This window comes from Heterodontus francisci, chromosome 22 (assembly GCF_036365525.1).
Source record: "Heterodontus francisci isolate sHetFra1 chromosome 22, sHetFra1.hap1, whole genome shotgun sequence".
In the NCBI taxonomy this organism is placed as follows: Eukaryota; Metazoa; Chordata; class Chondrichthyes; order Heterodontiformes; family Heterodontidae; genus Heterodontus; species Heterodontus francisci.
This window is the reverse complement of record NC_090392.1, coordinates 2,677,870-2,703,021: the sequence shown is the minus strand read 5'-3', so window position 1 is coordinate 2,703,021 and position 25,152 is coordinate 2,677,870.

Sequence of the window (25,152 nt, the reverse complement as noted above, 5' to 3'; positions counted from 1 at the left end):
GTATCATGAAATATCCACTGTAAACAAACCTAAAATAGCTGACTGATGTTCTGTGAGAGGAGGGAAAGAGGGAGACATCAGACCGAGAGGGTGTCTCAGACACAGAGAGTGATAGCAGGATATTTGACAGAGGACAGAGGAAGAGGAGACCTTTTAGCCCCTCAACTCTGTTCTGTCATTCAATGAGATCATGGCTGATCTGTGATCGAACTCCATGTACCCGTCTTTGCCCCATATCACTTAATACCTTTTGTTCGCAAAAATCTATCAAACTCAGATATAAAAATTAACAAGTGTCTCAGCATCAATTGCTGTTTTTTTGAAGAGAGTTCCAAACCGATACCATACCTGGTGTGTTGAAGTGTTTCTTTATTTCACTCCTGAAAGGTTTTTAGTCTACGTTTAAACTTTTAGACTATGTCCCCAAGTTCTGGACTCCACAGCCAGTGGGAATAGTTTCTCTCTGTATACCCGATCAGTTTCCCTTAACATTCTGAAAACCTTCATCAAATCACCCCTTAGTCTTCGAAATTCTAGGGAGACAGAGTAAAGCTCCATTTACACTGTCCCATTTGACACTCGCAAGCCAAGCACAGTGTGGGCTGAGACACAGAGTAATTTGCCCTCTGCACTGTCCCATCACACACTCCCAGGACAGGGGCAGCATGAGGTTAGATACAGAGTAAAGACAGGGCCTATTGTATTATAAACACAGAAATGGTCTTGTGCAGCACAAACTGAGACCGGGTGAAATGCAGCAGAAGCAGAGACACACACACAGATACAGACACTGATACACACACAAACCGACACACAGAGACTGCACAATCTGCACATCAGTAAAAATCACCCAACAGAACCATCATAAAATATCCCAATGTTCTGTCCAAACCAGTGTTGGGCGTTTTGTGTTCTTGTGTGTTCCATTTCACCAGACTGCCTCTATCCTGCTGAAGTCTGCTTCTAGTCCCTTACATGTTTATTACATTGCAGATGTCACAAACATTGGCAAATGTTGAAGTTATGCCCTGTGAACACAAGTCCAAGTCATTAGTATATATCAAAAAGAGCAGTGATCCTAATATAAACCTCCACTGTATACCTCCCTCCAGTCTGAATCAACCATTGTCCACACGGACGGGGGGGGGGGGGAGGGGGGGGGCTGTCTAAAAATCAAACATTTGTCGAAAGCCCTTTCAAAGATGAAATTTGGAAGCACTTCTACATACAAAGGGTGGTAGAAGTTTGGAACTGACTTCCACATATGGTCCCTCCCTATCTCTGCAATCTCCTCCAGCTCCACAATCCCCCAATATCTGCAATCCTCTAATGCCGGCCTCTTGACCATCTCCAATTTGAATCGTTCCAACATTGGTGGCCGTGCCTTCAAGCTGCCAAGACCCTAATTCTGTAATTCCTTTCCTAAACCTCTCCGTCTCACTAACTCACTTTCCTCTTTGAAGACGCTCCCTCAAATCAACCTCTTTGACCAAGTTTTTGTTCGTCGAGTGTAATATCCCCTTAAGTGCATCGATGACAACTTTTTATTTGCCTTATTTATTTGTTGGATGTGTGCGTTACTGGCCAGGCCAGCATTTATTGCCCATTCCTAATTGCCCTTGAGAAGGTGGTGTTGAGCCTCCTTCTTGAACCGCTGCAGACCATGTGGGGTAGGTAGACCCACAGTGCTGTTAGGAAGGGAGTTCCAGGATTTTGACCCCTTAACAGTGACGGAATGGCGATATGGTTTCAAATTAGGGTGGTGTGTGACTTTAGTTGTTGTGTGCGGACAGTATTTTCAGTGCGCAGTCCATTTATATTTTTCATTATTTATTTTTTTCATGTGGTTAGATGTAAAGTTTCTCCTACAATCTGCCTGCCTCCCTGTATCTCCTCACTCTTTCAGCCCGTCTCTCCCTCCTTCTCTAAGTCCACTGCTTTACTCTGTATCTAAACTCACACTGTACCTGCCCTGGGAGGTTTCATTATGGTGCTTAAACAATGAGTTATACACTTCCAGCATAACCTCCCTGCTCTTATATACTTTAACAGCCTTGTTGGGAATGTCACTGCAGTTTGAAAATATGAAACACTGATCCATCATTCACCCTCAGAACACTCACATTAAACTCTAAAAACAGGACTGGGCAGATAATGAGGATTGTTAATGATAGTTACAACTTGTCTCATCCTCGATCTGTCTCTCCCTCTCATGTCTGTTTCTTCCCATCTTTCTCTCTCTATCTCTCTCTCCCTCACTCTCTCCCTCTTTCTCTGCCTCTTTCCATGACTCTGTCTCGAACACCATCTCTCTCTCCTTGGACAGAAATGTTTTTATCCATTTCTTGGTTAATTTTGAACCTGTAAATCTTCCCCTTGCTGGGAACGTCACTGCAGTTTGAAAATACCAAACACTTTAGCACTCGCCCCCTAAACTCCCTCACTCAGCCCCCAATACAGGACTATGCAGATAATGGGGATTGTTACTGATGTTCTGTCAAGATCCCCTCACACACTATATCCCATTTCACCTGCTTCTAAAGTTTGTCAGTGTTTAATAATATTTTTTCAATAATATTAAATGTCACTTCAGTTTGAAAGTATCAATCATTGATCCAACAGTTGCCCCCAAAACACTCACACAAAACCCCTGATCTCTCCTTTCAAATTTAGTTCTTGCACACAGCCAGTTATACTTTTTATCCTTTTTGATCCTTTTTCAACATTATTAGATGTAAAAATTTTCCTTTAATCTCGCCCTCCCTCCCTCTCTGTCTGTCTCTCCCTCTGTCTCTGTTTCTCCCTCTGTTTGTCTCCCTCCCTCTCTGTCTCTCTCTCCCTTTCTCCCTCTGCATCTGTCTCTCTCCCTCTGTCTCTGTCTCACTCGCTTTCTCCCTGTCTCTCTCCCTCTGCTGCTGCCTGCCTCCCTTTCTGTCTGTCTCACTCTGCATTTGCCTGCATCCCTTTCTGTCTCTCTCCCTCTCCCTCTATCTCTGTCCCACTCTGTCTGTGTCTCTCTCCATCTGTGTCTCACTCCCTCCATCTCTCCGTCCCTCTGTACATGGACAGCAATGCTTTGAGCCATTCGTTTGGTTAATTTTGAATCTTTAACTCTTGCTTTTGTTGGGAATGTCAATGCAGTTTAAAAATATCAAACACTCATCTAACACTCATCCCTAAACCACTCACATTAAAACCTAAATACCGGACTTGGCAGACAATGGGGATTGTTACTGGGGTTTCGTCAAGGTCTCATTTCGGTATCTCTTCTGGCTCTCGCTGTCTTCCACTTTGTCCCTCTCTCTCCATTTCCCCATTTGCTTTCGTTTTCCTCTCTCCTCTTTCCTTCATCGTGCCCAACTTTATAAATGGAGAGGAAGCTCCCTCCACTTTATAGCTGGAGAGCGAGTTCCCTCTACTTTATACATAGAAAGGGATCTCCCTCTGGTTTTTAGCTGCCGTTGTGGGATTTGAACCCCTGTCCCCAGGCCATCAGGTTGGGCCTCTGGATTACGTGACCAGTGATATTATCACTACCCAACTGCCTCCCAAAATGGATGCGTACAGTGTCTGTCCCGTAATATCACACACAATAGTTTCTGGGCTGGAACCCTGAACATGGTCCCGAATCAGAGACTCAAAGTTCACATTTTAACTGGGAAAAGGCAGGAACAGAGTGAAACGGGATTGATTTTGCCCTGGATTCAGTGTCCACAGCAGACAGATCAGTTACATTTACAATAGAAATGCCAGGAGTGAACAAGGTCAATACAACAATATGGAAAATGTAAATGATGCCGCTCATAATTGTTGCATCAGTCCATTATGAAGACGGATTTCAGGTTTATTCCAGAGAGAGGTCTTACTCAGAAAATGTCATTGATATTGAAATGATTGTGTTTTATCCATCACATTATTTACATCAGAGTCAAAGCTGCTGATGTAATGTGTTTGTTCAGGTGAGTGTAACTAATAGCAATGATCAGTGATATAACCGTGTCAGTGGAGACTTATCCCCTGTATAAATCAGTACCCATTGGAATGGGTCAGCTCAGAGTGCCTGGTGGAGCTGTGGATTCCAGGCTAATGGAAGTCTCTGCTTCTCACAGAAATGGGATATCCAGTATTCGTTCAGTTCATATTCATTCATTATCCTGTACTTGCAGCAATTGGAGTTCCTGGTAAGCCAGTATCTCAGCTGTTAATGGTCAAAATCGATGTGAACTGTGCTGCTGTACTCGGTATTATTTCCCTCTGTGTGTGTTACACAGCCGCCTGTTCTTTTCCAGCAATTTACTGATGGAATCTCCTCATTGTCCTCTCCTTCATTCTTGCAGGAACTGCATTATGTTTGTAATGGTATTGTTTTAAGTAACTGTGGCATTATTACTGGATTATTCTGTGTATTGAATGTATTTGAATGAGATGTTTCAGTGAGGATCAATAATCAGACCATTCGGAGTTTTTAACATTTTCATGATATGGATCTAACCGGTCCTGGAATATTTTTATGATTTTTTTCAGTGATTGATAATGAGACATCTCAAGGTTTTAGTGTTACAAGGGGACAGAACAATGTCCTCCCTCCCCAATAACATGGCTCAGTTTAACTGGGATTTCAATGTGTTTATTGATTATCACTGTTATCAAATATTATTTCATTCGGTGTGTGTCTGACGCTGCTTCAGAAGTCTGGCTACTGAACTGAGTTTGCTGCTGACACTTTCACTTCTCCTTCTCTGCTTCACTGTGGACCTTCACTGTCACTGGACTACATTGTAAAATAGAAAGTATCGATGTGATGTTCTATTGGTTTTCACTCTATCAGTTGGAATCAAGAGTCTTTCCATTTATCTGTAGATTGTCAGCTGCAGCGCTGATGTTGGTGTTTTATTAATTAAACGATCCCACATTCTAACAGATTACTTTATAATTCCAGGAGAATGAATTTCAATGATTGTGAGGTTTGTCTGGAAGTAGCTTTCGAACCTGTTTATTCCATGTATTGTAGATGAAGTGAAGAGTGCAGGTGAACAGGTGGAGACTTGAGTGTTCTGTAGATACATTAAATTATTCACAGAGGTTTCACCATTGAACCAACTGACTCTGAGAATAGAATCATTGAACCTGGGGCTGGTGAACAGAACACAGACGCAGAATGTTAGCAACAAATTATATGTGAAAAGCAGCATGAAGTAACAATTTACAGGGTGTGAGTACTCCGGAGAGATAGGGAAGGAGAAAAGGAGCAGGGAGAACGAAACTGACGGGAAAGGAAAAGCAGAAGTAAAGAGAAAGAGAAAGAAGCAGCAGTGTAAATAATTCACTATCATAAAGTGCTGGAATGTTCAGAACAATTAGTGAGAGAAACTGTGAGTTGAAGTTACCTGTTGTCAGATTGTGTTCATTTTCCTGTTGGACTTGATCCTCTGTGTTGATTTCTGTCAGATCCTCATTTTGTTTTGTCGAAAGTTCCTATTCCTTACTTAGTGACTGAATAAACAGAATAGAATCAGTTCATCACTGATGGTAATTCATTATTTAAATAGTGCACTTTGTAATCTCTGTGACTACTGAATTCAAGAAAGAGGAGGCTGATATCAGAAATATATTTACATTTATATTTAATAGTCTGTACAAACTAAATATATTGACTATATTGTAGAAACAATGAACTGTTCTCCAACACCAATAACCACAGGGATTATTGTTTGAATGTATGAATTGAGTTGCATTACTGGGATCTATAGATTAGATTTCCTCTAACACTCTGCTGCAGTCTCTCCCTGTGAATCTCAGCCTCTCCTCTCACTGCATTGAATCCTCAGTCTCCTCATCCATTGCTTCATTTTATCCACTTTCCCAAACCATCTGCTCCAGTCTCCCCTCCTGCTTCAACATGTCCTTTTACTTCTCTCCCTCTCATTCTCACTCACTGGCTCTACCTCCAGCTCCTTTGTCCAACCTGAGAGGAATACAGGAACATGGGAGCAGGAGGTGGCCATTCAGCCCTTCTAGCCTGCTCCGCCATTCTAGATCATGGCTGATAATCAGACTCAGCACTGCAGTTTTCAGCCTTTTCCCTTGTGCAAACAGTCCCTGTCTGTTCGCTGAACTCAGAGCAACAAACCAGCTACACATCCCGCTCTCCCCAAACCTTCCCAACCAACAGTCTGGAGACAAATTCCCAATTAACCCATTGGATTCCATCTCTGTAAAACCCCTTCTCATTTCCCCACTGACACTGCATCCTCACTCAATACTTCCAGTCGATTCGGTGCTGACTTTATTCACTTACTGCATCAATTTCCCAATTCATTATTAATAATTGTGTTTTCAAACATTTCACCGTGACAAAGCACTGCCAGGGTCAATTAATCAGTCTTCACGGCTCAATGAATTTCGTGTTCGGCATGACGTTGAGCTCTTCTTCTGTCGCCTCCGCCTCCGTGCTCACTTCTTCGACCAGGTGTCCTCCCCCGACCAGCAGACCCATTCACCCGCCTCCAGCATTCTCCCTCTCCCTGGACCCCTCCCCCTGGCCTCTTACCCGCTCTTGATCTCTTCATTGAAAACTGTCGGCGAGACATTGGTCGTCTCAATTTCTCTGCCCCCCTCACTCACTCTAACCTGTCCCCCTCTGAACTTGAGGCACTCTGTTCTCTCAGGTCTAACACCGACATGGTCATCAAACCTGCAGACAAGGGTGGTGCTGTTGTTGTATGGCGTACCGACCTCTACCTTGCAGAAGCTCAACGCCAACTCACGGACACTTCTTCCTACCTCCCTCTGGACCATGACCCCACCTCCGAACATCAAGCCACCGTCCAAAGGACTGTCACTGACCTCATCTCCTCTGGAGATCTTCCCTCTACGGCTTCCAACCTCATCGTCCCACAACCCCGGACAGCCCGCTTCAACCTCCTTCCCAAAATCCACAAACGGGACTGTCCCGGCAGACCCATTGTGTCAGCCTCCTCCTGCCCCAATGAACTTATTTCTTCCTATCTAGACTCTATCTTTTCTCCACTGGTCCAGTCTCATCCCACCTACATCCGTGACTCTTCTGACGCCCAACGTAATTTTGACAATTTCCAGTTTCCTGGTCCCAACCGCCTCCTCTTCACTATGGACGTCCAATCGCTCTACTCCTCCATCCCCCACCAGGATGGTTTGAGGGCTCTCCGCTTCTTCCTCGAACAGAGGCCCAACCAGTCCCCATCCACCAACACCCTCCTCCGCCTGGCTGAACTTGTTCTCACATTGAACAACTTCTCCTTCAACTCCATGCACTTCGTTCAAGTAAAAGGTGTCGCTATGGGTACCCGCATGTGTCCTAGTTATGCCTGTCTTTTTGTGGGACATGTCGAGCATTCTTTGTTCCAGTCCTACTCAGGCCCCCTCCCCCAACTCTTTTTCCGGTACATTGATGACTGTGTCGGTGCCGTTTCCTGCTCCCGCCCCGAACTAGAAAACTTTATCAACTTTGCTTCCAATTTCCACCCTTCTCTCACCTTTACATGGTCCATCTCTGACACTTCCCTTCCCTTCCTCGACTTCTCTGTCTCCATCTCTGGGGATAGGTTGTCTACCAATATCCATTATAAGCCCACTGACTCCCACAGCTACCTCGACTACACTTCTTCACACCCTACCTCCTGTAAGGACTCCATTCCATTCTCCCAGTTTCTCCATCTCCGACGCATCTGCTCTGATGATGCTACCTTCCATGACGGTGCTTCTGATATGACCTCCTTTTTCCTCAACCGAGGATTACCCCCCACTGTGGTTGACAGGGCCCTCAACCGTGTCCGACCCATTCCCCGCACCTCTAAGCTCACCCCTTCCCCTCCCTCACAGTACCGTGACAGGGTTCCCCTTGTCCTCACTTTTCATCCCACCAGCCTCCATATCCAAAGGATCATCCTCCGCCATTTTCGCCACCTCCAGCGTGATGCCACTACCAGTCGCATCTTCCCCTCCCTTCCCCTGTCAGCATTCCGAAGGGATCATTCCCTCCGCGACACCCTGGTCCACTCCTCCATTACCCCCACCACATCGTCCCCGTCCCAGGGCACTTTCCCCGCAATCGCAGGAGGTGTAATACCTGCCCATTTACCTCCTCTCCCCTCACTATCCCAGGCCCCAAACACTCCTTTCAGGTGAAGCAGCGATTTACTTGTACTTCTTTCAATGTAGTATACTGTATTCGCTGCTCACAGTGTGGTCTCCTCTACATTGGGGAGACCAAGCGCCGACTGGGTGACCGCTTTGCGGAACATCTCCGCTCAGTCCGCAAGCAGAACCCTGAGCTTCCGGTTGCTTGCCATTTCAACACTCCCCCCTGCTCTCATGCTCACATCTCTGTCCTGGGATTGCTGCAGTGTTCCAGTGAACATCAACGCAAGCTCGAGGAACAGCATCTCATCTACCGATTAGGCACACGACAGCCTGCTGGACTGAACATTGAGTTCAATAATTTCAGAGCATGACAGCCCCCCCTTTTACTTTCATTTTGAGTTATTTTTTCTTCCTTTTGTTTTGAATTCCTTTTTACATTTTTTACAATCTTTTTTTGCATTTATTTCATTTCATCTTAGTTTGTTCAGTTTGCTTACCCACTGTTTTTTTCAGGTTGTTTTTCTTCAGGTTTGCACTTGCTGCTGTTCAATATTCAGTGTATTCACACCTAATCTGTCCCAATGCTTTGTCTTTCAACACACCATTAACATATTGTTTGCCTTTTCTCCGTGACCTTTTGGTCAGCTATGTGGCCTGGTCCAATCTGCACCTTCTCCTTTGTTATCTCTTGCCCCACCCCCACCTCACTTGTTTATAACCTGTGACTTTTCTAATATTTGTTAGTTCTGAAGAAGGGTCACTGACCCGAAACATTAACTCTGCTTCTCTTTCCACAGATGCTGCCAGACCTGCTGAGTGATTCCAGCATTTCTTGTTTTTGTTTCAGATTTCCAGCATCCGCAGTATTTTGCTTTTAATTTAATCAGTTTTCACTGCTCGATGCAGCAACAAAGCTGGAAATTTCAGCCCAGATCCTCTCAAACTGCTGCTTTGTCTCCAGGTCTGATCAGTAATTTCTCTGCTTCCTTTTCTCTCTCTCTTCCAGTTAACTTGGTGGCGATTGTGATCCTGTCCCGAGGAAAGTGCGGTCTCTCCAAATGTATCAGTGTCTACCTGGTGGGAATGGCAGTGTCTGATCTCCTGGTCGTTATCACTGATCCCATATTGATCTGGATTGTTTCAATTTATTTCCCATGTTCATTCCTGAACAAAACTCCTGTGTGTTCTCTCATTCTCTTTCTGCTTTCTGCATCCACAGTTGTTTCTGTCTGGCTCACAGTCACTTTCACCTTTGATCGATTTGTGGCCATTTGTTGTGAGAAGCTGAAAACAAAATATTGCAGCGAGAAAACGGTGGCTGTGGTTGTGGGAACAGTGAGTGTGCTCGGCTGTTTAGAGTCTCTCCCCTGGTACTTTACAGCGGAACAAAAATACATTATTGATAATGTTCCCAGGGGTTGTGATTATAAACTGAGCTTCTTAACTTCCCCCATATGGGAGGCATTTGAATTGTTTAATCTCATTTTAACCCCTTGTGTCCCGGTCTTTCTGATTTTGCTGCTCAATGTTCTGACTGTCAGACGGATTTTATTCTCCAGTAAAGTCCGCAGGGGATTCCGACGCCACAGCAATGCAGAGAATCACAAGGACCCAGAGATGGAGAATCGCAGGAAATCAATTATTTTACTCTTCAGTATATCCGGCAGTTTTATCCTGTTATGGGTGACCCGGGTTGTGTTTATCATTTATAGTCGAATTACAGATATTTATTATTATTCCTCCTACACTGACCCTCTCTTTATCACAAATCAAAAATCAAAGATGCTGCAGATTCTCAGTTCCTGCACCAACACATGTATTTACATTGTGACCCAGACTAAATTCAGACAGGAGCTGCAGAAGGGGGTGAAATACCCTCTCAATCTCATTGTTAAATTAGTGAAATCATAGAAAGAGCTGAAGGGTTTCAAACACTGGAACTAAATCCCATTCCCCCTCCTCCTCCCCCAGACCCCCAGCTCCACCTCCCACCCTCCACCCGCCTCTGTGATTATTTGACCGGCGCCATCTTTAGTCCTGGCAGCTGCCTGAGCGTGGGCAGACCATGACGTTCCAGTGGAACAGGCGACATTTGCGCATGTGCCAGTACAGCGCCACCTTGTGGTTGCTTTTGTCAACAAACGCCGCCAGTGGACAAAGCTGTAAATCGCAGTGATTGTGAGGTGGTGAGTGGGACAGTAACTGCAGTGAAGCAGGGACACCAGCAGATGGAGATGGTGAGCGGGGGCAGCAACTGCAGTGAGGCAGAGGCACCAGCACACGGAGATGGTGAGAGGAGGATAGTAACTGCAGTGAGGCAGTGACACCAGTAGATGGAGAAGGTGAGTGGGCCAGTAACTGCAGTGAGGCAGGAGTACCAGCAGATGTCGATGGTGAGAGAGGGACATTAACTGCAATGAGACAGGCACACCAGGAGATGGAGATAGTGAGGAAGGGACAGTAACTGAAGTGACACAGGGACACCAGCAGATGGAGATGGTGAGAGGGGGCAGTAACTGCAGTGAGACCGGGACACCAGCAGATGGAGATGGTGAGAGAGGGACATTAACTGCAGTGACACAGGGATACCAGCAGATGGCGATGTTGAGAGGGGGACAGTAGCTGCAGTAAGACAGGGATTCCAGCAGATGGAGATGGTGAGAGGAGGACAGTAACTGCAGTAAGACAGGGATACCAGCAGATGGAGAAGGTGAGAGAGGAACATTAACTGATCGGTTGAGGTTGATAGGTAAATTGGCCATTATAAATTGTCATTAGTATCGGTGGTTGGGGAATATAGGGACAGGTGGGGATGTTTGGTAGGAATATGGGATTAGTGTAGGATTAGTATAAATGGGTGGTTGATGTTCGGCACAGACTCGTTGGGCCGAAGGGCCTGTTTCAGTGCTGCATCTCAAATCTATTCTAATCCAATCTAACTGCAGTGAGGCAGGGACACCAGCAGATGGAGATGGTGAGAGAGGGACATTAACTGCAGTGAGACAGGAACACCAGCAGATGGAGATGCTGAGCCATTACTGATGGGAGATTCCCTTGCTGAGTTTGAAAGTTTCCACAAGTCTGAAGAATTTACTTTATTGTAAACTTGAGATGCTGAATAAAATAATTTCAATGCAACTTTTGTAAAATGGCTATTTTTCTACTGTGTGAACACTTGTAACATGAAACTCGTTCCTGTTTGGAAAGTTATATTGAGTGATTAAAGGTAATGTATAAATAAAACAACTGGATCAAATCGAACTCAAATAGTCATTTATAAATAAAAACTCTCAATATAAGTTGTGTTGAGTTCTTGATCACCTACGTTATGACATCTCTCTCTCTCACACTTCTCTTTCTATGCTGGTATATTCTCTACTATAACTACGAGTCGTTGAAATTTTGATCCAATTGTCCTTTGAAAGTTAATATTGAATCTGCTTTCAGAAACCAGCCAGACAGTGAATTCCAGACCATAATAACTCCCTGCCTATTTGTTTCACCCCTCTACTAGTGTAAACAGTCTCTCCTCATATCTCCAAAATGAGGGAAAGATTTTGAATACAATGCAATTAATTTCTCCAGGACAGCAGCTGCAGAGGATCTGGAACCTCCTGAATTTGGACAAACAATGAACAAAAATCCCTCTGAATCCCCCAGGAGAACAGAAGATAGAAACAGTCTGGAAGCAAATGGAAACAAGTGACACTTTATTGCAGCAGTAAAAACTCTTTGTCAGAATGTTTACGTCTTTATTGCTGAACTTTATATAAACTGGAGGTGAAAAGTGGAAGATCTTTCATACCATTTGTGTTAAATGGCCATTTCCCAGCTTTGTGAACCCTTGTAACATTAAACTGGTGAATGTTAAGAAGGTTTTATTGACTGATTACAGTTAATACATAAATACAGCAGCATCAAATACAGTGCAAAGAATCATTGACAAATATAACTGCAAATATGGGGAAGAATTATTGTGTGAAATGTCACTGGTTATAAAAGTTCTCTTGGTTGCCTCATTAACCTGGCTCTAGTTTCAGTCTTTGTCACACAGTGGAATTGAAAAACCGAATAAAAACCGCATGTTTGTACTGCAGTCAAACAGGCCTCTCCAGCAATCACACTTTGTCAGAATTTCAAGGTAATTGCAATGAGTCATTTTCTGAACTTCCTGTTAACTGGAGGTGAATAGTGAAAGACATTTAATACAATCAGTGTTAAATGGTTATTATCCAAACCGGTCCCTCCAGGTTTTAAATTACAGCAGCTTTTCTGTTCTGTTACTGAGGTTTTTGGGGGAGGGAGAGAGAGAGAGAGAGGCAGACAGGTTTCTATCTGGAATGGTCCATTTGGGATATGTCTGGAATATCCCTCTCTCCCCCATTCGCTGTTTACACAGAGACTCACCTTGGACTGTCCCATACCTGGGAGGCAGTGTCCAGATGGAGGAAGCTGAGAGCTGGTTGGTTGAGCTGCATTTTGGGTAGACTGTCTGTTTTGAGTGACAGGTTCTGGGATATATTCGGACAACATCAGACCACATTCTTTCCTTCCATGCAGCTGGTTTCTGAAGGTGAGTTTCTGTGTCTCAATCTCTGTGCCCAGGTGAATTGGAACTGATTACAGTGTGTGTGTGTGAGACAGTCCAGTCTGAATCCCCCACTCTCTCTGTCCCAGTCCTGACGCTTTTCTCCAAATCCCACCACAATGCCCCTCTCCAGGATCTCTTCCCCATGGATGAGCTGATGGCGGGAAGGTGTTAAGAGTCCAACGATGGAAATCAGACGGTGTGGGATGGTGAGTATCACATCTTTATTGCCTGTTTCTGCTTTTCTCCCTTCTTTTGATTCAGTCTCTTTCACCAAGTCTCTCTCACTGAATCTCTCTCTCACTCAATCTCTCTCTCATTGAATCTCTATCTCACTCAATCTCTCTCTCACTCAATCTCTCTCTCACTCAATCTCTCCAACACTCAATCTCTCTCTGAATCACTCTCTCTCCCACTGAATCTCTCTCCCACTGAATCTCTCTCTCACTTAATCTCTCTCTCACTCAATCTCTCTCACTCAATCGCTCTCACTCAAATTCTCTCACTCAATCTCTCTCTCACTGAAAGTCTCTCACTCAATCTCTCTCTCACTCAATCTCTCTCTCACTCAATCTCTCTCTCACTCAAACTCTCTCACTCAAGCTCTCTCTCACTCAAACTCTCTCACTCAATCTCTCTCTCACTCAATCTCTCTCTCACTCAATCTCTTTCTCACTGAAACTCTCTCTCACTGAAACTCTCTCTCACTGAAACTCTCTCTCACTGAATCTCTCTCTCACTGAATCTCTCTCTCAATCAAACTCTCTCGCACTCAATCTCTCTCGCACTGAATCTCTCTCGCACTGAATCTTACTCGCACTCAATCTCTCTCGCACTCAATCTCTCTCGCACTCAATCTCTCTCGCACTCAATCTCTCTCTCACTCAATCTCTCTCTCACTCAATCTCTCTCTCACAGTCTCTCTCGCACTGAATCTCCCTCTCACTCAATCTCCCTCTCACTCACTCTCCCTCTCACAGACTCTCCCTCTCACAGACTCTCCCTCGCACTCAATCTCCCTCACACTCAATCTCTCCTCACTCAATCTCTCCTCACTCAATCTCTCCTCACTCAATCTCTCTCCCATTCAATCTCTCTCACTGAATCTCTCTCTCACTGTATCTCTCTGTCTCTCTCTCAAGCTCTCTCACACTGAATCTCTCTCTCGCAATGAATCTCTCTCTCACTCTCTCTATTTCTGAATCTCTCCCTCACATTGTATTTCTGTCTCTGTTTTTCTCTCTACCTCTCTGTTCCTCCATTTCTCTCTCTCCATCACTTTGTGTTTCTCTCTTTCTCTGGGTGATTGTGCGTCTTTCTGTCTCAATGGCTTTCACTGTCCTCTCTCTCAATCTCTCTGTGATTCTCTGTCCTCTCTCTTAATCTCTCTGTGATTCTCTGTCCTCTCTCTCAATCTCTCTGTGTTCCTCTGTCCTCTCTCTCAATCTCTCTGTGATTCTCTGTCCTCTCTCTCAATCTCTCTGTGATTCTCTGTGTCTTTCTCACTGGCTTTCTGTCTGTCACTTTGGTGCCTTCAATTTCTTTGTGTCTCTGTTATTTCCCTCCACATTTTTCCCTTCTCTTTTTCTCTCTCTTTCTTTGTATCTTTCTGTCTTCTCTATTTCTCTTTCTATCATTTCTCTCTCTCTCTCTTTCCAAATTTTTCTGTCTTTTCCTGACCCTATCCACCGCCCTCAATTTATCCACCGCCCTCAATTTATCCACCGCCCACAATTTTTATCCACCACGCAAATCTTTTTCCTGCAATTATCCCCGCCAGAAATCATTCCCCCTTGTACAGACACCCCCGATCTAAATAATCCTCATCTGCAGACAACTGTCTGATATCCCCTGTTAACTGACCCCCATCTAATACCCTCATTATCAACAGACCCCCATCTAATTATCCCCTTCCCTCTGTTTCAAGACAACCCATCAAACGACCACCCGCCCAGGACAGATTCCCATCTAAATAGACCCCGGGAAAAAACACCCATTTAAATTCCCCCCGGGAACAAACTCCCATCTGAATACCCCCTCGGGAACAAACGACCAACTGAATACATCCCCAGAACAAACATCCATCAAAATACACCCCCAGGAACAATCTCCCATCTAAATACACCCCCGGGAACAAACTGCCATCTAAATACCCCCCCATGAACAGACTACCATCTAAATACCCCCCAGGAACAAACGCCTAACTGAATACATCCCCAGAACAAACTGCCATCTAAATACACCTCCCAGAACAAACTGCCATCAAACTACACCCCAGGAACAAACTCCCATCTAAATACCCTCCCAGGAATAAACTCCCATCTAAATACACCCCCATGAACAGACTACCATCTAAATACCCCCCCCAGGAACAAACGCCCAACTGAATACATCGCCAGAACAAACTCCCATCTAAATACCCTCCCAGGAATAAACTCCCATCTAAATACACCCCCATGAACAGACTACCATCTAAATACCCCCCCCAGGAACAAACGCCCAACTGAATACATCGCCAGAACAAACTCCCATCTAAATACCCTCCCAGGAACAAACTCCCATCTAAATACCCTCCCAGGAACAAACTCCCATCTAAATACCCCCCCATGAACAGACTACCATCTAACTTCCCCCCAGGAACAAACGCCCAACTGAATACATCGCCAGAACAAACTCCCATCTAAATGCACCCCCAGGAACAAACTCCCATCTAAATACCTCCCCATGAACAAACGCCCAACTGAATACATCGCCAGAACAAACTCCCATCTAAATGCACCCCCAGGAACAAACTCCCATCTAAATACCCCCCAGGAACAAACGCCCAACTGAATACATCGCCAGAACAAACTCCCATCTAAATACCCCCCAGGAACAAACGCCTAACTGAATACATCCCCAGAACAAACTGCCATCTAAATACACCTCCCAGAACAAACTGCCATCAAACTACACCCCAGGAACAAACTCCCATCTAAATACCCCCCAGGAACAAACGCCTAACTGAATACATCCCCAGAACAAACTGCCATCTAAATACACCTCCCAGAACAAACTGCCATCAAACTACACCCCAGGAACAAACTCCCATCTAAATACCCTCCCAGGAATAAACTCCCATCTAAATACACCCCCATGAACAGACTACCATCTAAATACCCCCCCCCAGGAACAAACGCCCAACTGAATACATCGCCAGAACAAACTCCCATCTAAATACCCTCCCAGGAATAAACTCCCATCTAAATACACCCCCATGAACAGACTACCATCTAAATACCCCCCCCAGGAACAAACGCCCAACTGAATACATCGCCAGAACAAACTCCCATCTAAATACCCTCCCAGGAACAAACTCCCATCTAAATACCCTCCCAGGAACAAACTCCCATCTAAATACCCCCCCATGAACAGACTACCATCTAAATTCCCCCCAGGAACAAACGCCCAACTGAATACATCGCCAGAACAAACTCCCATCTAAATACCCTCCCAGGAATAAACTCCCATCTAAATACACCCCCATGAACAGACTACCATCTAAATACCCCCCCCAGGAACAAACGCCCAACTGAATACATCGCCAGAACAAACTCCCATCGAAATGCACCCCCAGGAACAAACTCCCATCTAAATACCTCCCCATGAACAAACGCCCAACTGAATACATCGCCAGAACAAACTCCCATCTAAATGCACCCCCAGGAACAAACTCCCATCTAAATACCACCCAGGAACAAACGCCCAACTGAATACATGGCCAGAACAAACTCCCATCTAAATGCACCCCCAGGAACAAACTCCCATCTAAATACCTCCCCATGAACAGACTACCATCTAAATACCCCCCCAGGAAAAACTCCCCTCTGAATAACCCCCCAGGAACAAACTCCCATCTCAATACCCTCCTGGAACAAACTCCCCTCTGAATAACCCCCATTAACAAACTCCCATCTCAATACCCTCCTGGAACAAACTCCCCTCTGAATACCCCCCGGGAACAGACTCCCATCTCTATACCCGCCCGCAACAGACCCCCATCTAAATACCCCCCGTTCTGTGAACAGACTCCCATCTAAATTCCCCCTCCCCATTAACTGAACCCAATCTAATTCTCCCTCCGCTCTCCACTGTGAACTCTCCCGGTTTCTAAATACCCTCCATGTCCTGTAAAAGCCCCCCTCTACTAATTCCCACCCTGCATCATCACCCCCGTGAACAGCCCCCTACCCCCCTCACCCCCCTCACTCCCCACCGTGTTATTCCCACGTCCATCACTTTCCTGGGTTTGGCTCCATCTCCCGACAATCTTTCGTTCATTTTAATTCCAGATCTGGATAAGCCACTGGAATTCCAACAACTTGCTCCCAAATCCCCGGCACCTTTCACTCCTGTCCGGCCAAAATCAGGGCCGGGCATAGAGCAAGGACCTTCAGAGGCTAACTGGCATTCTGAGCCTTTAACGCACAGGACACAGCCCTCTCTGCGGAAAGGTGTTTCACCTGCTCTCCCCATCGGCTTCAGGGAATCAAACAGAGGGAGACACACACAAACACTCACACATTGATATTGCACAGGGGCGGGAAGAGGCCATTCAGCCCTTTGATCCTGTCCCACCCATGTTAGAAAATGGCTGACTTGTCCCTTCCCCCATTGAACCACAAGGAGACAGGCAGAGACAGTCTGGGAGCAGATACACAGAGAGTTAAAGAAACACTGGGCTGGACTCGGACTTGGTGCCAATGGTGCAAACCAGGGTGGAAGGGAGGAGGGTGGTTGTGTATCGGCTGTCCGTTCAGAATCTCTACCCTGTTTCTACCTCAATGGGAGCAAAACTGGGCAGAGATGGAAAGCAGGATCCCACTTCACAATCACCCTGTACAACACCAAGGCTGTGAGTTCAAATCCACCACCTGATAGAGGGACAGAAACACAGAAAACAGATCCCGGGATTAGGACAGAACAGAGAGAGAGATAAATAAATGAAAAAGGAGCTGGAGAATGAGATGCAGGGAGTCCGAAACCAGTGAGAGAAACTGAGAACAGAGGGTCAGAAATACCGAGAAGGGCAGAGAGAGAGAGAGAAATGGAGATATTGAGAAAGATCCCAGACCAAGAGAGAGACGCAGAGACAGAAAGATATGGAGGGGCAGAGATACAAAGTAAGGTGCGTTTACAGAATAGAGAGGGATGCTGCTGGATGGGGGAAATGCGGAGATAATCTTGCAGGAAAGGAGGAGCAGCGATGGAAAGATTCAGGGATTTGGAAGTGAGTGAGAGAAGAAATGGAGTGAGAGAGAGAGACAGATAAAGATGCAGAGAGTCGCAGAAAGAGAATGACAATGGAAACCTGTGAGACTCTGGAGAGAGGCAGAGATAGAAAGGATGTTGAGAGATACAGAGATAGGAATTTAAAGATGTGAAGAAACAGAGTTAGGAACAAGGAGGAAGGTGCAGGGAACAAGTTGCAGCAAGAGATGGAGAGAGGGAAATCTACGGGATTACATTGACTGTTCTGGAGCAGCGATTCCCAAACTATTCCCTTTGGAGCACCATCCAGCCCCCTCCCTTGTGGTAAAAGAAATGCACAGACCCCCGAAAACACAAAATCAAAATACTGAGGATGCTGGAAATCTGAAATAAAAACTGTTCTGGAAATACTGAGCATTTCCAGCACTTTGTTTTTCTATCAGCCCCGAAAACACAAACAGTTTTCTTTTCTGTATTTAGAAATTAATTTGACAATGACAAATATATATTTATTATTACTTTCCCTCCCGGGTTAAAGCTCTTGTCTGTGAATTCCACGTGGCCAAAAGATTCTCCCTCTGCATCATCACAGCTGCAGCTTCCGAAAAGATTCTCCTTGGGAATAAGAAATAAAATTGATTCAAACAAAGCAAAGCATTTTTGCACACAAATAAAACACAGCGAGAGCCCAGGACTCTCTCTCAAACTCACTGACATCAAACAATCTCTCAGTGACTTACAAATACATCCCCTGACACAGAGCCAGAGACTGGGAAGTGTCGATGTGTTTACCCTGTCATTTCCTGCTGTCTCTCTCTCCCTCTCTCTCTCTATTTCTCTGTGTGTCTCTCTACATCTGTTTCTGCCTCATTGTAAAAACACACAAACACTGGAGACCCCCATCCCCTCTCCTGTAGAAGGATAGAGAGAGAAATCCACATTCCCATCCCTGAAAATCTGAATTCAAATGGTCCCCCGGTGTTTCATTTCACTGTCAAATTCAGCCCACAGCCTCAAACACCAGCAATATTCGGGAATGAGAACAAGCCTTTACAAACCTTCACATTTCACCCATTTCATTGCTGATTCACAGAAGTATTTGACACTCAATGAATCAATTTTTAAAGTGCTCATCACTGTTGCAACGTTGGAAATGCTGTCGGACATTGATGCACAGCAAGATCCCACAAGCATCAGTGTGCTTGCAGCCGGCTACCCCTCTCTCCCCCTCTGATTCCCTCACTCTCCTGCATCCCTCTCCCTCCTGTTACTCTCATTCAGAGAGACAGATGGAGAGAGAGAGAGAAATTCACGTCACTGCCCAAAACACCAGCATTATTTGGGAATTATACCGGCTTCAAGCTCCGGACTTAAATTCCAGGCCTTCAGGAGAGCTTTACACACAATGAATTCACTTCTAAAATGCAGTCACTGTCACAGTGCAGGGAATTCTGCAGGCAAGCTGTGCACAGCAAGATCCCAGCAATGGTGACACTTCAAAATTCAGTTTACCAAGATTTTGAGTGTGGATTTCTCTCTCTCTCTGTCTTTCTCCATCTTTCTCTGCCTTCCCTCTCTCATCCACACTCTGCCTGTCTCTCTTTCTCTCTCTCTCTGATTTACCTGCCACCTCCAGCTGTTTCTCTCTCTCCCTCTTTTTCTCTCCATCTGTTTCTGTCTTAGTGTTATAATGTAAGAATTGATGCAGGGAATGTATGCACAGCAGGATCCCACAATATGATCATAGCCAGATATCCTATCACAGTCCTCTGAAAATGCTGAACTCCATCTTTAAACTTTTCACAAGCCTTTATACAGCTTCACGTTCAGCTCTTGTAATTATTGGCCCTCAGGAGCAGTTGAGAATCAATGAACTAATTTTTAAATTGGTCCTCACTGTTGCAATGCAGGAAACCTGTAGGCAATCTGTGCACAGCAAGATCCCAAAGGCAACAATATGCTAATCTGCAGATAATCTGTTTTTAGTGACATAAGTTTGGAGATCCCAGAGGGAGGGACATTCCTGCAGTTTGAAAATCTCAAACACCCCTCTCCCTGTCTTTCTCCTGCTCCCTCCCCCCTGCACCCCATCCACATCTGTTTCTTCCTCTCGCGATCTGGGATTTAATCTAGATTGAAACGTCCGCTGAAATGTTTCTGTCACCGTTTAAAATAACCACACATCACATTCGAGTCATAGAGAGATACAGCACTAAAACAGGCCCTGCGGCCCAACGCTGACTATCAGCCATCCATTTATGCTAATCCTACATTCATGCCATTTTTCCCCCTCTCACGTCCCCACCTTCCCTCAATTCTCCGACCACCTTCCTACACGAGGGGCAATTTTTATCATGGACAATTTACCTATCAACCCGCAAGTCTTTGGCATGTGGCAGGAAACCAGAGCATCCGGAGGAAACACACACGGAGAACTTGCAAACTCTGCACAGGCAGTACCCAGAACCCTACCTGGGTTGCTGGAGCTGTGAGGCTGCGGTACTAACCACTTAGCCACTGCAGGAAAGTCCCTCCCTCTGCGATCCCGAAACTTACATCACTGAAAACACATTATCTGCATATTATCATATTGCTGCCTGTGGGATCTTGCTGTGCACACATTGTGGCACCTATTGATTAATGGTTAAAATAGAGAAAGTGCAGGGGAGAGAAAAGCAGAGGAAGATGGAGAGAAAACAGAGAAATCCATACTACACCCTCAGGAAGCTGAATTTTAAAGTGTCCTCATTGTTGTGCAGAAAAATGCTTAAGGGTACGAGATGCACAGCAAGATCCCACAAGCTGCAATGTGATAATAGCTAGATTTCAGTCCCCAGAAAGGGTGAAATTCCCTCTTTAAACTGGGAACAAGCTGCTGATTTTGTCTCACCATTTCAAATAACGACAAATCATATTGCCGTGTGTGGCATGTTTATTTATTTATTAAAGGTTTAATTGGAGAAGGTGAGTGTGAAACCGAGACAGGGAACAGAAAGCATGGGGGGAGATAGAGACACAGGGAAAGAATGCAGAGACAGAGAGAAAGGTCAGACCTGCAGTAAAATGAATTAAAATGGGCACCGTGCATTTCATTTCACTGTCAGCTTCCTCGCATTGCCCAAAACACCAGCAAACCTCACAGACAGGGCTGGAAGGAGCAAGTGGCAAATGGGACTCCCTCCTGGGGCTGCTCCTTTAACCCCAGGCTTTCAATCTGTATAAAACACCAGGAGCCCCAATCCAACATGAAATGGTTAACCCAGGGCCCCAGAGAGGAAATTAAACCTCAGGCGAATAAACAGACACAACTCACGTGGGCCCTTTGGGTGCAGCCTGTGGACAAGGCCTCAGTCCATCCCCTCTGGAGGAAGCTCCTGTCCAAGGATTCCTCGTCCCAAACTTTCCCTCTTTTCACCTTCACGGTGCAGTTTTCAGAATGAAAATTCCTCAGGGGACAGAAAGAGAAAAAAATTGGATTAAAATACAAAGCGAGGATATTTTTAAACAAAATAGCACAGCAAGAGCCCAGGGTTTCCTCTCTCAGTTACACAGACAATCAGCAATATTCAAATACAATCAAATCACAGTTATAAACCAGATTGAGACAGAGAGAGCACACACACAGGCACACACACTGAATCAGACTGGGGAATGTGTCCACTGTCTCCAGAGAGAGTGAAAGGTGGGTTTTGTGATTGGAACTGAGATCTTCAAACCCAGTTTATATCCTGAGTGAGCTGCTTGCAAACTCCACCCCTTGAGCCTCTGACATGTTGGGCTGTCTCTCAATGACCTGCCTCGGGGGCGGGGGAGGGGGCCTGTCCATTGATATGTTAATCCCAGGACAGGACCTTCATGACTTTTACAGTCCATTGATATGTTAATCCCAGGACAGGACCTTCCTGACTTTTACAGTCCATTGATTTGTTAATCCCAGCACAGCAATGCTTCCAGCCATCTCTTAGTTCATTTTAAACCTTTAATTCTTTCCCTGCAGTTTCAAAATATCAAACACTGATCCAACCCTCCCCCCTCAAACCCTCACACTAAACCCACAAAAAAGACAGAGGCGCAAGGGAAGAACCAACTGTGTAACAGCCCCGACAATCACATTTCTCTGCAGCACCTGTGGAAGAGCTTGTCATTCTAGAATTGGCCTTTATAGCCACTCCAGGCGCTGCTCCACAAACCACTGACCACCTCCAGGCACTTACCCATTGTCTCTCGAGATAAGGAGGCCAAAAAAGAAACCCACAATACAGGACTGGGCAGATAATGGGGATTGTTACTGAGGTTGTGTTCGGGGATTTTTACTGACATCAGTGTGGATTTTAAAGTGTGTCTCCCCTTCCCTCACATCTAAAGTCTCTCAGCGTTGTTGTTGCGTGTTGACAGCTTTTCCAGTGTCCAGTCCCTTTCAACTTTTAATAAAATCTGTGGAACACAAATAAATGTAAAGTTTCTCCGACAAGCTGTTTTGTCCTCCCTCTTTCACTGTCTTTCTCTGTCACTGCCCTATCTCTCTCTCTGTCTCTCTCAGGACTGGGCAGACACTGGGGATTGTTACTGAGGTTCTGTTGGTCATTTTTCCTGACATCAGTGTGGATTGTAAAATCTGTCTGTGTGTGTCTGTCTGTCTGTGTGTGTCTGGATGTGTGTGTGTGAGAGAGAGAGAATATCAGGGTCACCTCGCTACATCTCTATCTCTCCTCTCTCTGTTTCTCCTTCTCTCTCCATCTCTCCCTCTCTCAATCCGCCTCTCTCATAGAAACATAGAAAATAGGAGCAGGAGCAGGCCATTCGGCCCTTTGGGCCTGCTCCGTCATTCAATAAAGATCATGACCGATGGTCTAATTCAGTACCCTGTTCCCACTTTCTCCCCATACCCCTTGATCCCTTTGACATTAAGAAATATATCTTTCTCCACCATGAATATATTTAATGACTTGGCCTCCACTGCCTTCTGCGGTAGAGAATTCCACAGGTTCACCACCCTCTACCCCATCCATCTCTCCCCCTTTATCTCCGTCTCCACCCTCTATCTCCATATCCACCCTCTATCTCCCTCTCCCCCCTCTATCTCCCAATCCCCCTCTATCTCCATCTCCCCCTCTATCTCCCAATCCCCCTCTATCTCCCTCTCCCCACTCTCTCCCTCTCCCCCTCTCTCTCCCTCACCCCCCTCTATCTCCCTCTCCCACTCTATTTCAGACATCCCCTCGATCTCACTTTTCCCCTCTATCTCACTCTCCCCCTCTATCTCCCTCTCTCTCTCTATCTCACTCTCTCCCTCTATTTGTCTCTCCCCGTCTATCTGTCTCTCCCCCCTCTATCTGTCTCTCCCCCCTCTATCTCCCTCTCCCCCTCTATCTCCCTCTCCCCCACTATCTCACTCTCCCCCTCTATCTGTCTCTCCCCCACTATCTCACACACCACCACTATCTCACACAGCCCCTCTATCTCCCTCTCCCCCTCTATCTCCCTCTCCCCCTCTATCTCACTCTCCCTCTCCATCTCACTCTCCCCCTCCATCTGTCTCTCGCACTCTATCTCACTCTCTCTCTCTATCTGTCTCTCCCCCTCTATCTCCTTCTCTCCCTCTCCCGTGCTCTCTCCCTCTCCCGCTCTCTCTCCCTCTTCCCCCTCAATCTCCCTCTCCCCACTCTATCTCCCACTCCCCACTCTATCCCCCCTCTATCTCCCTCTCCCTCCTCTATCTCACTCTCCCCATCGATCTGTCTCTCGCCCTATATCTCACTCTCTCCCTCTCCCCCTCTCTCTCCCTCTCCCCCCTCTATCCCCCTCTGCCCCTCTATCCCCCTCTGCCCCTCTATCCCCCTCTGCCCCTCTATTTCCCTCTGCCCCTCTATTTCCCGCTGCCCCTCTATTTCCCTCTGCCCCTCTATCTCCCTCTCCCCCTCTATCTCCCTCTCCCCCTCTATCTCACTCTCCCCCTCTATTTGTCTGTCGCCCCCTCTATCCGTCTGTCTCTCTCTCCATCTGTCCTTCCCTCTCTGTCAATCTCTCTCTCTCCTTGTCTCTCTGTCTCTTTCTCTCTGTTCCTCCATCTGTCTTTCCCTATCTGTCACTGCCTCCCTCCTTCTCTCTGTCTCTCCGTCTTTCTCCCTCTCTCTCTGTCTCTGCCTCTCTCTCTGTCTCTCTCTCTGTCCCTCCATCTGTCTTACCCTCCCTGTCACTACCTCTCTCTCCTTCTATCTCTGTCTCTCTCTGTCCCTCCATCTGTCTCTCCCCCCACCGTCACACCATCTCTCTCCTTCTGTCTCTGTCTCTCTCTCTCTATCGCTCCATCAGTCTTTACCTCCCTGCCACTCCATCTCTCTCCCTGTCTCTCTCTCTCTGTCCCTCCATCTGTCTTTCCCTTCCTGACACTCCCTCTCACTACTTCTATCTATGTCTCTGCCACTCTCTCTGTCTTTCTCTCTTGTCGCTCCGTTTGTCTTTCCCTGTCTGTCTCTCCATCTCTCTCCTTCTCTCTCTCCTTCTCTCTCTCGCTGCCTCTCCCTCTGTCTCTCTCTGTCCCTCCATCTGTCTTTCCCTCTCTGTCTCTCCCTCTCTCTCCTCTCTCTGTCACTGTCTCTCTCTGTCCCTCCATCTGTTTTTCTCTCTCTGTCTCTCCCTCTCCAACCTTCTATCTCTGTCTCTCTCTGTCTTTCCATCTATATTTCCCTCCCTGTCACTCCCTCCCTCTCCTTCCATCTCTGCCTCTCTCTCTCTCTCTGTCTCTCTCTCCAACTGCCTTTCCCTCTCTGTCTCTCCCACTCTCTCCTTCTTTCTCTCTCTGCCTCTCTCTCTGTCCCTCCATCTGTCTTTCCCTCTCTGTCACTCCCTCTCTCTCCTTCTATCTCTGTCTTTCTCTGTCCCTCCATCTGTCTTTCCTTCTCTGTCTCTCCCTCTCTCTATCTCTGTCTCTCTCTCTGTCTCTCGATCTGTCTTTCCCTCCCTGTCACTACCTCTCTCTCCTTTCCTCTCTGTCTCTCTCTCTGTCCCTCTATCTGTCCTTCCCTCTCTGACACTCCCTCTCTCTCCTTCTATCTCTGTCTCTCTCTCCGTCCCTCCATCTGTCTTTCCCTGTCTGTTTCTCCCTTTCTCTCCTTCCATCTCTGCCTCTCTCTCTCTCTGTCCCTCCATCTGTCTTTCCCTCTCTGTCTCTCACTCTCTCGCCTTCTCTCTCT